The 13,170-nt window shown below is 35.6% G+C and overlaps 1 protein-coding gene across 1 annotated transcript in view; it reads left to right on the top strand.

Annotated features, from left to right (window-relative positions):
* Positions 1 to 4,365: 4,365 nt before the first annotated feature.
* Positions 4,366 to 13,170, top strand: part of LOC107726650 (synaptic vesicle glycoprotein 2A-like) — a 34,272-nt gene continuing 25,467 nt past the window's right edge. The window contains exon 1 of the mRNA XM_016536312.1: positions 4,366 to 4,486. The gene's annotated coding sequence lies outside the window, so the exon portion shown is untranslated. The remainder of the gene's footprint in view (positions 4,487 to 13,170) is intronic.

Below are 13,170 nucleotides of genomic sequence, written 5' to 3'. Positions count from 1 at the left end.
ATAACATATATAAGTAAATATAACTATAAGTAAATATAAATAAATAAATGATGTGTATAATTATAAAATAAAAAAATATTTTTATAAAATATAATTATATAATAAATGTGTAAAATTATATAATTATAAAGTAAATGTATTTTATATTATATATTTGTATTTTATATAAGTAAATCTAAATAAATAATGACATCGAAATTTAATTTAAATTAATTAAAATAAACAATTAAATCTTTCTTTCCAGTCTGGTGTTATTGTGGGACAATGCAACGTGTATGATTTTGGCTCAGTGTTATGTCTCAAATATAGATTAAAAAAAAAAAGAAAAGAAAAAACTATAATTAACATGCCATCAGTGTTAAAGTTTTAAAAGGATATAACCTTCTTTGCTTCATTTTATAACAGAATATCAGTTAGATGCTATGCAAGTCTAAATGGCAGACTTCCTGTTTAATTGTTTAGGGCCGCCCGTCCTGTGCTGGAACAGCTCTGATGTGATCTGTCTGGTTTCTAACAGGTGTTCATTTAGACATGCTGTATTTTGCTGATCAGTAGACTGATCTAAATTAGGATAAGAATATTAAGGATGTGCCGTGCCAACAGGCCCCACAGCAGCTGCGACCAGAGAAACTAAAACCGTTGTTTTTCTTGTGCTCACCGAGATTTCAGAGTCATTTTAGTCCATGCATTTTGCAAAATAATTATGAATATTAGGTGAGAATTTCTTTGGAACCGAAAAATCCAGCTTGCTTTCCTGTCGACTGCAGCGTGGCACTTTTAAGGCACTAAAAATCCAGTCTGCAGGGAGCAGTTAACAATAGTTAGTACATCTTCTTTCTTTAGAATGATGGCAAATTAAGATGTTGAGTCAGAAGCATCTGCTGGAGCTGGAGGTTTTCTGTTTTAATCGCTGAAAGGTGCCGTATCCTCATGAGGCAGAGAGGTGTAATTTAGCATTCATGAAGTAATCCATTGTTGTGACAAGGTTTCGAGGAATTAAATAGAACAAATAATTTTGTTGTACTCTTCTAATGGCATATTACAGCTTGATGGTGATTATGCTGTAAGGATGTAGCAGCATATGGGTGATTTGGTTGCTTCATTTTCCTAGCATTCGCATAAGACTGAATCATATAAAACACAATGTTCTTGATTAAATTGTTTACTTCCCCGTAAAAGTTTAGGCACTTCTAAAGGACCACAACATAACCGAGTGCTTTGCATACTGCTAAAGTCATCATGAAATGATGCAGTTTCCAAAGCATTTTTTTATTTGGAATAATGTGCAGCAATAAGTCATGCACAATATGGCCAGAAACATGTGTTAGGAAAGTAAATAGGCCAAATTCATGCTGACATTTTAATTATTATTTTAAAATACTTCATGTGCATTGTGCAATTTAATATTGTTTAGCCTAGTTGTTAGATTGAGATTTTAGGAGATATTTTTGCAAAACAAATAGTCTAGATGCATGGAATAACAGCAAACACAGATGGCTGAACAGCATTACAATTATTTCATGCGCAAATTTCTAAGGCCTCTGAATTATCAACATGATCAAAACATGAAAGCATGAAAAACCTGCTGTGCATTCTGTCGTAGTTGATAGTTTATACCTTTTTAACAAGTACTTTTAGTATCATTGTAAAAACGTCCCCCTTCAGGTCATGGTTTACGTGTCGTTTTGCTGTGACATCTTTACTGATTTCTATTAAGTAAACAAAAGAATAACTTTTATATTGTTAGTAATATTTCAAGATTCAAAAAGCAACTTCAATTCATTATCCATACATATTTTTTTTTTTTTTATAGAAAAGTCAATGAATTTAAATATTAAATATAATTTAAATATCTTACTAAGACGGATCATTGGGAGATATAGAGTGACATCTGATATTTATTACCATTTTTTGCAAGTAGTCTGCTATACTGTTATAAAGATCTCATTGATTACAAGCTATCAGAATTTCATCTTACTTTTTGGTCATATAAATATCAGCAACTGAACCACACTGTATGTTTTGCTCAGTTTGGCCTCCAGTTTTGCTGTTTTCAATATTCTCATTATAGCACAATATGAGCCGTAAATGCTAATGCAATTAACTGTCAATCAACAATAATCAATAAACTGGTCCTATTCCAAATAATTCGATTTTTCGGACTATTATTTCATATGTCAGGCTGTACAGGGCTAAGAAAACTGAAACCGGCTGTCTGTTGTCTGTCATTGTTTCCTTAGGCCATAGAGGCTGTAAAAATGAAACATGAATAATTAGTTGCATGTTGTTTTGTTGTTGAGGTACTGTGGTGTATTTGCTCAGAAACCTGTACAGCATGCTCATGTTGTCAGCAGGAGAATGGTGACTTACAGCCTTATTTGAAAACCAGTCACATCGTCATACTGCCTGTTGCTAAGCGCTGCATTAGCCCATTATGACCGATAATACTGGCACTTCTGGAACTACGTCTGACAGCTTTTGCAGTGCAGGTTTCACATTGCAGATACCTACTAATTCCACAGGAGACAGACAGGCAATCGCAACAAATAACCCAAAATCATGTGCAACCAGATTTTTCCAGTTTTGCGGTGCTCATGTTCCATCTTTATTGGCAGATGGTGTCACGATTCATACGAGGTGTACTGAAAACAACAGCTTTTATAATTGATGTCGGAATCAGCATCTCTGTAGTTAATAACCAAAGCACCTCATCACGTGTATTAGGAAACTGCTGGCAATTACATAACAATTAAAGATATATTTGTTTTATAATAGTTACACTTATTGTTTCTTTTGACAGTTCCAGCTCTACATTTTGATTGGATAAGACGTGATTGCTGTAAAATGCCCAACGCCATTCACTAATATGACAAGCATTGCTTGACATACGTAAATTAATTAGACTTATGAATTACATGGCAGAAAAATAGTATTTGTTAGTAGTTTAATAGTAATTGTTACTGAATATTTGTATTATATCATATTGCTGTGCCATAGTATTGATAGTGCTAGTATCATTACAAAAATAATTGAGATCTGACTTGTCACTGCAAAACACTGTCACTGTCAAAAATTACAGCCTTGTGGCTTTTTACTAAGAGGTTCTTGAGATAAATCTTGGCTTATTTTTAGAAGGGAATGTGATTGTGTTTTGATAGTCCACTATCCCAGGAGTTTTCAAACTGGCGTCTGGGAAAAAGGTTAGTGGAAAACTGTGTAAAAAAGTATATAATTAAACTAAATAAATAGGCATATTCATTTGATTTAAATCAGTCAATCAATCAATCAATAAGACAAGTACTGTACAACCGTACTATAGTGAGTACTAAATATTATAGTTATTAAATTTTAACAGTATACATTTGAGTCTTTATACATGAAAATACATATCTGCATTTTAAATTTTAGGATGGGGTCTTTTGCACGGGGATGATGATCATATTTGGGGGTCAGTGACATCTAAAACGATTTAAAAAACCTGTCCTACCTTACCTCGAGCAGACAGTTATTAATTGGCAAGAGTGTTTTAACCTTTGATAACGGCAGGTTGCGTGGAATTTATATTAATAACAGTTGATGGAGATGGAGGGAAAAGCGCATCACGGTTCCGTCCTTTTGGCCAATTATGTGCACGAGTTAGAGCACGTGTGCAATCATGCACAGACCAGTGATTTCAGACTCACTGCGTGTTTTTAAAAGGCTTATATGTAAAACACACAATATGACGTTAATTTATAAAGAAACACGACTGAACCGTTCCGAGAGAAAAACACGCGTTTCCATAAAACCTGAATGCAGCGTGGATTAAACATATTTTAACGTTTTTTAATCATAATTACAAACGCGTCTCAATTGCAGCATTGGTGATGGTGATATCCTATTAATTTCGGCTCGCTCGCACACTGGAGAATGATGCGCTTGAGATGAGGGGACTCAGGATGCGAATGGGCTAATCCTACTATGGCGACGGCTTTGCTTATGAATATTAATTACGTAACAACACGTTCGCTCAGTAAACCTAAACGATTGGCTGAAAGGCAGACTTTCGTAAAGAGTGCAAGTCAGCTGACGAATGAAGGAATCCTACTTGTCTCATGAATATTAATGACGTAGCGTGGCGTTCGACCAACTGATTGGCTGAAAGGGAGAAGTTGGCGATAGAGCGCTTGTCGGTTGGCCAATCAACGAATTCTAGTTCGGAGAAGGCTTGGCTAGGAATACTAATTAGATTACGTAACTGGACGCTCCAGGAAGGTTACCATGCAACGTCAGCGTGCCGATTAATATTAATGAGTCAAGCGTTCGCCATAGTAGGAATCGTTAATTTTGCCTGTGTAGTAGGGTTGCACTCACGTCACACGCCTTCCTTACAGGGTGAAGATACAGGCAATGTCACACAGCCCTCCTCATCATCACGACTAAAAATTCACCTATCTTATACACAATTATTCCAGCATTTGGGGAAAATAATAACCGAATCGCACTGGTAAGTGACGTTTATTGCTAATTAATTTGTGTTTTGGAGCTAATTTATAATTAGTGTGTATATATATGATTTAAGACTCTCATCCACGTTTTAATTATACCTCATTTATGTATGAGTATGTGTTTTAATGTTAAATGTTGAATTTTATATTATATATTTTATAAATGTTGAATTGATTCCATATTTGAGGCATGAGATTCATTCATTTGGAAAATAATGCGAAAATCAATGATGGATGCAAACGTAATCTTGATCAAAAATACATATTTGTAATTATAGAACTGAACGTAATTTATGTAAAATCTGTTTTTAAGGCAGCATATATCATTTAACACGGCTCATGCATCATCTCAAGACACTAAAATTATTTTCTTTTTGGTGAGCAGATTTTTTTTCTCGGTGAAATGCGCTGTATTTTGCACCTAGAACGATATGTTATTGCTTATTTCCTGTATGTATATTAATCTCTATTTGCCATGGGTTAAAGAATAGATTAAAAGAGTAATTGATAAAAGCCATATTCCCATAGAGACATACGGCACCTTAAGCCTCGCCCCTTCACCTAATATCCATCAGAATAAGACTGATCGGGGCTTATTCCATTTTCATCACTGGCTGATTTTGGGCTGGTATAGGGTTTCATACTTGCTACAATTGATAAAACACGAGAAATATAGATTAGAATTAGATTTTTAGCGCATGATATCTTTAAGCATCAATATGACCTTGCAGCAGACATGAAGAATGGAAACCTGCTACATGTGTGTGTGTGTGTGTGTGTGTGTGTGTGAGAATCTCCTCGATGATTTATTCCATTGCTGATTGCATTCAGTCTCGTCCCGACAGCAAGTGTCATTTGGTTTGTCTGAATTCACAGTGATGTTCTGGATCTACATGTGCCTGTATCACTGCTGTTTTTTTTTCCAGTGAAATAACGCCTTTCAGCAAGAAATAACTAACCATCACTGTTGCATGCGAATAATGATAAGTGTGCTCTTTACCAATTCCTATATAAGAGTAGATAATATTTGGCAGTTTTGATGGAATATGCAAAGCTGTATGTTGTTAGTACTTGTTAGTATGCAGAGATTTCCAATGGTATTACTGTATTGATAGCAGCCTTTATGTAAACCTTAATGTTGGTAGTAGTGCTATATATGCATATCTTTGAATTGCAAGATTGATATTAGTGTTTTATATCTGATAGTATTGTTAGTATGTTTTATGTTATGTTATTTATGTTAGTTAGTATTGATATTATATGTAGAGCTGTATATTTGATAATGCAGCTTTATGTTGGTACAATTAAGAGGAAAAAAAGTGATATAGGCTACAGATGTCTGAAAGTTTGATGTGCAATGACAGGTCATTGGAAGGATGACCTACTGTGTTTTCATACTTCTAGATCGTAACTTTGATCCGATCCGAAAGTGGCCAAACACATGTGCAAGACTTTGAGAGAAGCCCTTTCTCCTAATGTGAATTGATTTGCAGGCTGTTTGTGGTAGACAGCTTCTGGTGTCTCTGCATGTCAGTGGTGGTGCTGCTCAGGATTGCAGTTGTTTCTCAATCATTGTGTGCTCTGTGCGCTGCAGTGCTCTTTTCAGAGTAACCTTGAGAGGAATCCTCAGAGGAGGGATGTGGCAAAGGAGGAAGAGAGAGAATAGGGTCAGAAACAGGGTTTAACGGCAGGAGTGTTTATCATCGGTTTGTGCCGGTGCTGATGTCTTATCTGTCTGGGCCATCGTTCAGAACTCATTCAGGAATCAGGAATAGGATTATCACTAGAGTCTGGTGCAGTACATTTCCATGTCCATGTCACATTTGGATAAAATATTTTATATAAACTCAAATTTTCAAAGATTAGTTTTCTTTTAGTACAATATTGCAATTTAGCAAATTAAGGAATAGTTCACCCAAAAATGAGAATTTGCTGAAAAGTAAATGAACTCTCAGACCATCCAAGATGTAGATGAGTTTGTTTCTTCATCAGATTTGGAGAAATGTAGCATTCCATCACTTGCTCAGCAATGGATCCTCTGCAGTGAATGGGTGCCGTCAGAATGAGAGTCCAAACAGCTGATAAAAACATCACAATAATCCACAAGTAATCCACACCACTCCAGTCCATTAATTAAGGTCTTGTGAAGTGAAAAGCGTCATATTTGTAAGAAACAAATTCGTTATTACGGGTTTTTAACTTTAAACCTTCGCTTTCTGCCAGAATGCCACTCCATAATCCATAATAACGCTTCCTCCAGTGAAAAAGTCTCATCTCCTGTTGTCCTCTCATATCAAAATCCACCGTCATATTTGTTTAGAACTGTTTTCACTTGTAAATGGTGCTTGATTTGTGCATATTTATCTCCTGATTCAGACTAGATTACTTTTTCACTGGAGAAATCAATATGAATAGTGGACTCGTATTTTAGCTGGAAGCAACGGTTTGGTAAATTTCTCCAAATCTCTTTCAATGAAGAAACAAACTCATCTACATCTTGGATGGCCTGCAGATTTTCATTTCTGGGTGAACTTTTTTTGGTTTGATGTAATATTTCCATGTCTCCATGTGTTGCACTGACCTCTAATATGAAAAAAAACCTGGCAATTTATTAAGAAATATTACTGGTGCTTCTTCCTTTTTCCCTTTCTCTAATCAGAATGTTTCAAACAAAACGTTTTCTTGGGATAATTGGTAATTAGTTTATAGGTTTTTTTTCTCTGTCTTTGAATACCTGTGCACTTTCCATCTGTTAGTCTTTTGTAAAATCACTTGAACAAAAGTTCGAAATAAACTTGCAACAGTACATTTTCAGAGTGAAATCAAAGGCAGCCAAATTGAAGCAGAATCTCAGAAGATGTATCTTTACACACAGAGGGAAATCTATACATTACTCACCCAGCATGTGTTCAGAGAGAGATTGATAAAGGCTGTAGACATCTTTGAAGTGTAACAAACAACAGTGGCGTCAATATAGATGTGTGATTTACTTAGAATTTTTTTCAAGGTTACATCCAAATGTCCTCAGTTTCACAATGATGCAAATAGAGGGTGAGGGGTTTCTTTGGAAATGCAATATGCTTAGGTTTAGTATACTGCATGAGTTGCTCACCCATTAATCCCTGCGCTAAAATTTAAGCTCTTATAGAGGGACCTATCATTTCCCCTGGACTTCACTATATACACCACATGCAGAATATGTCATGACTGTTCTTTTGTCATTTAAACAAACTAAGTTTAAGTTGCATGTCCCACTGTTAAGTAAGTCAAAGTCAGAATTTGAAGCCATTTGCAACCCGTTTTCTGTATATATATATATATTTCTGAAACAGGATATTTCTCAAGAAGTAATGTAGTGAATCTTGGTTTTATCAGCCTGGAATTAAGTGAATTATGAAATGTGGATATATCTAGATCGAAGGCTGGTTTGGCTATCGGTTATCATTATGTGACATCAGCGGAAAAAGGAAATGGAAGAAATTCTTACATTTGGATGACATTAAATTAGTACTTTGAAACAATTTTCACTCAGAAATTGCAGGTAAATATCACAAATAATTATAAAAATAATAAGTAATATACTGAATTAAATGACAAATTGCAGTAGAAGGACTGAAATAGTATTTTCTAGTAAAACCTACTACAGTCATCTTTGTTTTATTTACAACCTCAAAGTCATTAAAAGTAAATAGGGTTGATTTTTAATTCCTGTTGACATATCAGTGTCAAGTTTTCAAATATTTTATTTTATAATGTGAAAACGAAATAATGAATAATGAAATGTCTCATTTCTGTAGAACAATGTGTGCTAATGAATCATGCACAATGAGATCAGGAACACATTAAGAAAGCAAATAAGGTCAATTTTAATTTCATGTTGACTTTAAGGATGATGATTTCTCTGAAAATCATCTTTGCCGAAAATATATTTCACATTTCAGTGGAAATTCACATTTGCACTATAGCAACACTATGATAGAATAGAAGTACTTCCTGTTTTTAATCAAATGTTGCATTGACAACATCCGTCCAAATGTGGCAGTCCTGTTTGCTCTGGAGTATTTTGGGCTAAAATGGAGGTAGGGCAGAGGGTGCTGGTGGTGCTGATGTAGCAGAGGGCAGGAGTGACTGTGGCCATGGTGACAGCAGCGCACACTGAGAGATTTGTTCCAGGGCTAACGTGACTCACAGCGGCTCTGTCCTTTCCTGAGAGACCGCTGTTGTGATGCTTCTAACCATCCGCTAACATCCTCCTCTCCTCCCTCTAGTCCACTGCACTCATTCCCAGATCCATCAACCTTTTGTAAGGTAGTGAATATTTTTTAATTAATATGAATTATCATGAGATCCTTAAAAGTGGTCCTAAATTACAGCTGAAATGTGTAATTTCTTTGCCATTACAACCTAATGAAATTGCAAAAATAAAGCTTGTTTTCAAACACTCTCTCTGTTTTCCATTGGTTGAACAAACAGATAGCCCCTCCCCAAACTCACGCCATTGGCTGAATTACGCCCTGAACATGTTCTGACCAGGTTTGGTTGAGATTCACCCACTTACAGATAAATTCACTTGTTTGTATCAGGCTTACTGCTTCATCTTGTTATAGTCATTATTATGTCGTGGCTGTTGGTATACTCATGTTTGTCCTGTGGGAAGCCCCTGGGCTGTGTGTGTGTGACCACCGTACACATATTCCATCTGTCTGGTGAATAATGGAAAGCTTTATTTTAAATGTTGTTCAAATAATCGTTCACAATGTGGAACATGGCTTCAATACCCCGATAAGACAAGTGACAAGCGTGTATTGTTCCTGAAGGGCAAACTGTTAATGCTGAAATTGCTTTTCAAATTATTTAAATGAATAATTAATGATCACATTAAGTGTATTTATAGGGCTATTATATGGGATGACATAGGATTTATAATGACTTGTATGTAAATTACAGACTTAAAATGACTAACAACAAGTATCGGTTAATAGCATTGCTACTGTAGGAATAGTAATGTATGCATTAATTTGAATATTTGATTATTCAAATTAGCTTTGAGTGCTTCTCTTCTGAAATCTTTATGTTTGTGATTACAAATGCTTTTGCATAATGATAATTGTTTACCCTGCTTTTATCCAATGAGGAAACAAATCATTATCCTCCGATCCAAATATGTGACTTTTATTTTTCTGTGAAATTCCAAAGTCGTAGTGTTTTGTGTCCAACATTATTTAAATCCCAACATTGTGACTGTTTAACTTTTTAAAGACTATTTACGGATCATTTCCACCACAAATGTAGATGAGTTTGTTTCTTCATTAGAATAGATTTGGAGAAATTTTGCATTACATCACTTGCTCACCAATGCTTATTCTCTGCGGTGAATGGGTGCCGTCAGAATAAGAGTCCAAACAGCTGATAAAAACATCACAAGTAATCCACACCACTCCAGTCCGTCAGTTAATGTCTTTTGAACCAAAAAGCTGCATGTTTGTTAGAAACAAATTCACCATTAAGGCTTTTTAACTTTAAACCGTTGCTTCTGGCCAAATATGAGTCCATAATCCATAATAACGTTTCTTCCAGTGAAAAAGTCCATCCCCTGTTGTCCTCTCAAATCAAAATTCACCAACATATTTGATTAAAGCTGTTTTGGACCGTTTTCGCTTGCAGTGTTTGATCTTTGCATATTTCTCTCCTGATTCAGACGAGATGACTTATTTTTACTCGTGAAAGCAATATTTAAACCAAATATAAACCAATAAATAGGACTTATATTTTTACCTTTGTAGCAACAGTTTAAAATTAAAAATGTCAAAATGATGGATTTCTTTCTTACAAACATGCAGCTTTTCCCTTCACAGGATGTAAATTGATGGACTGGAGTCATGTGGATTACTTGTGGATTTTTGTGACTCACATTCTCACGGCACCCATTCACTGCAGAGGATCAATGGAATGATAGAAAAAATAACAAGTGATATAATGTTGTTTCTCCAAATCTGTTCCCATGGAGAAACAAATTCATTACATTAAGTGTGTTTTTTTTTTTTTTTTGCATTGCTGTCATTAGTCATGACGAGGCTCTTGCTCTTCTCTCTGCAGCTCTGTAGGTCACTATTGCTGAGTAGGTTTCCTCTCTCATTGCCAACATTCGACCGCTGGCATTTAACTGGCTCTACCAAAGTCACCCTTCAAAGCAGCACATGGTGGCTAAATGTCCTTCTTTAGAACAAGGGCTAGCAGATATAATAAAGTGCTATTTGTTAGCGATTTTCAGTCTCATCTCAACAGTTGATAGAGTTTGGCATGATTCTGTTGCTAGGCTACACTTAAAAATAAAGGTTCCTAAAGGGGGTTTTCGCAATAATGCCATAGAAGAACAATTCTGGGTTTCACGAAGAACCCTTCAGTGAACAGTTCTTAAAAGAACCTTTTTTTTTCCATTATAAAGAACCTTTTGTGGAATGGAATGATTCCATGGATGTTAAAGGTTCTTCATGGAACCATAGATGCCAATAAACAACCTTTATTTTTAAGAGCATAAAAATACACAGCACACAGAACTATTGGATCAGTTTGTGCATTTTAATTTAAATTATTTTTATTGATAGTTTAGTTATTGAATCATATTTTCAATGCTTTTTCTGCTATATTGGATGTTTTACTAAGCTCTTCATAGGACATTATGGGATTGCATTCTCTGTGAAAGATGCATGAGATGCTGCTTTAGAATTTGGTCAAAATAAGGTATTTTAGAAGGCAGCATGATCATTTCCTCTAAATGCTAAATGGGCATCTGCTTGTGTATTTTGCGGAGAGGAACATGCCGTGGGTTGATGTTTTATGGGAATAGTCATGGGTGCAGATGATCCTTAATGTGACTATTTATTTGCATGTTTTTGGTAAAGAAAGAGAAAACCCAGCCTTCACTTTGAATTGACAAACCCTGTTTCAGTGAATGTCAAAATTCTGTCAAAGCCATTTGATGTGACCCAGCAAACCATCAGAGCTCTGTTTCTGAACATCATGTGTGAGGGTTTTTCATTGACATTAGCCACTTGATGGAATTATTGTAACACAGTATCAGATCACCAGAAAACACACCCAAACAAGATGACTTTATAATCCCTGCTGCTGTTTCTTACTAAACAGAAATGAGGCCCTCAGGACTGTCAGAGGTTTGTGTTTTCATTGGCAGTTTATTTTGGCAAACCCTGAGATTCTCCAGTGCAGTCCCGTGTGCCTCCTCACACTCGAGCTGATGCGCCGCTTTGCTGTCGTCTCTCGTTGAATGATGATCTACACTCCCGCTGGCGTCGACTCGGCTTCAAAAACTGAATTACATAATTGGGTCTTTCATCACTGGTGAACAAGAGGCGAAGCCATTGCCCACCCTTTATATCAGAGTTAATTCACAATTAGCTTGATCCTAAAGAGATGTTAAGAATAAAGATGAGGGAGTAGAAAGATCTTTTACTGATACGTTACAACCTCTGAGAAATTACAATTTAACTACAACATTAAACGCGGTTCACAGCCTTTCATTATCTAACATATTTCCAAGTGCTGCAAGATGTTCAATGAGAAAGAAAATGTCAGATTAAAATCTATTTTGATCTTGTACAATGTGTTTAACTAAATAAATGTATTTGTTAGTATTGTTCAGAGGTTTGTGGACAGTAAGATTTTTATACTTTTAAAAAAGTTTTTTTTTGTTTTTTTTTGCTCAGCAAGGCTGCATTTATTTGATTCAAAATGCAGTCAAAAAATGAATATAGTCCAAAATATTGTTGTAATTTAAAATAAGTGTCTTCTATTTGAATATAGTTTAAAATGCAATTTATTCCTGTGATGCAAAGCTGAATTTTCAGCATCATTACTCCAGTCTTCAGTGTCACATGATCCTTCAGAAATCACTCTAATATGCTGATTTGCTGCTCATGAAACATTTATTATTATTATCAATGTTCAAAACAGTCGTGCTGCTTAATAATTGTGCATCCAAAATAATTAAATATTTATATAATTTAAAAAATAAACACTATGGAAACTTGTTTCTGCCACCAAATAATAAAACTTAACTGCAAGTTTATATCTCGCAATTCGCAATTCTGACCTTTTTCTCAGAATTGCATGATATAAACGTGCTATTTTAAAGGGGTCATATGATGCGATTTCATTTTTTCCTTTCTCTTTGGAGTGTTACAAGCTCTTGGTGCATAAAGAAGATCTGTAAAGTTGCAAAGACTAAAGTCTCAAATCCAAAGAGATATTCTTTATCAAAGTTAAGAGTCAGCCACGCCTACCTAAAACGGCTCGTTCGAACACGCCCCCACATATCTACCTCACTATGTGGGAAAATTTGCATAACGCCGCCCAAATGTTCACACAAAGAAAGAAGGCGTAACTTTTATTCGCTGTGGTATTGTTGCTGCCGCCATGTCGTGAAGACGCTGTGTGCTTCGTTGTGAAAGCGAAACTACTTCGTTTAGTCTTCCAAAAGAGGACGATATCCGCTTCGTCATGCCTAGAGCTGATCTGTGCTGGCCCTCAACACACCTGCCTTTAAGTTTCTAGTATGCCTAGTAAGAGCTTGATTATCTGGTTCAGCTGTGTTTAATTGGGGTTGGAGCTAGGGCTGGGTATCGATTCAGATGTTCCAATTCGATTCGATTTCGATTTTCAAGCT

This window comes from Sinocyclocheilus rhinocerous, unplaced genomic scaffold (assembly GCF_001515625.1).
Source record: "Sinocyclocheilus rhinocerous isolate Xijiao unplaced genomic scaffold, SAMN03320098_v1.1 scaffold5, whole genome shotgun sequence".
Taxonomy (NCBI): Eukaryota; Metazoa; Chordata; class Actinopteri; order Cypriniformes; family Cyprinidae; genus Sinocyclocheilus; species Sinocyclocheilus rhinocerous.
The sequence above is the reverse complement of the archived record's forward strand: the minus strand, read 5'-3'. Positions and strand labels throughout refer to the sequence as shown.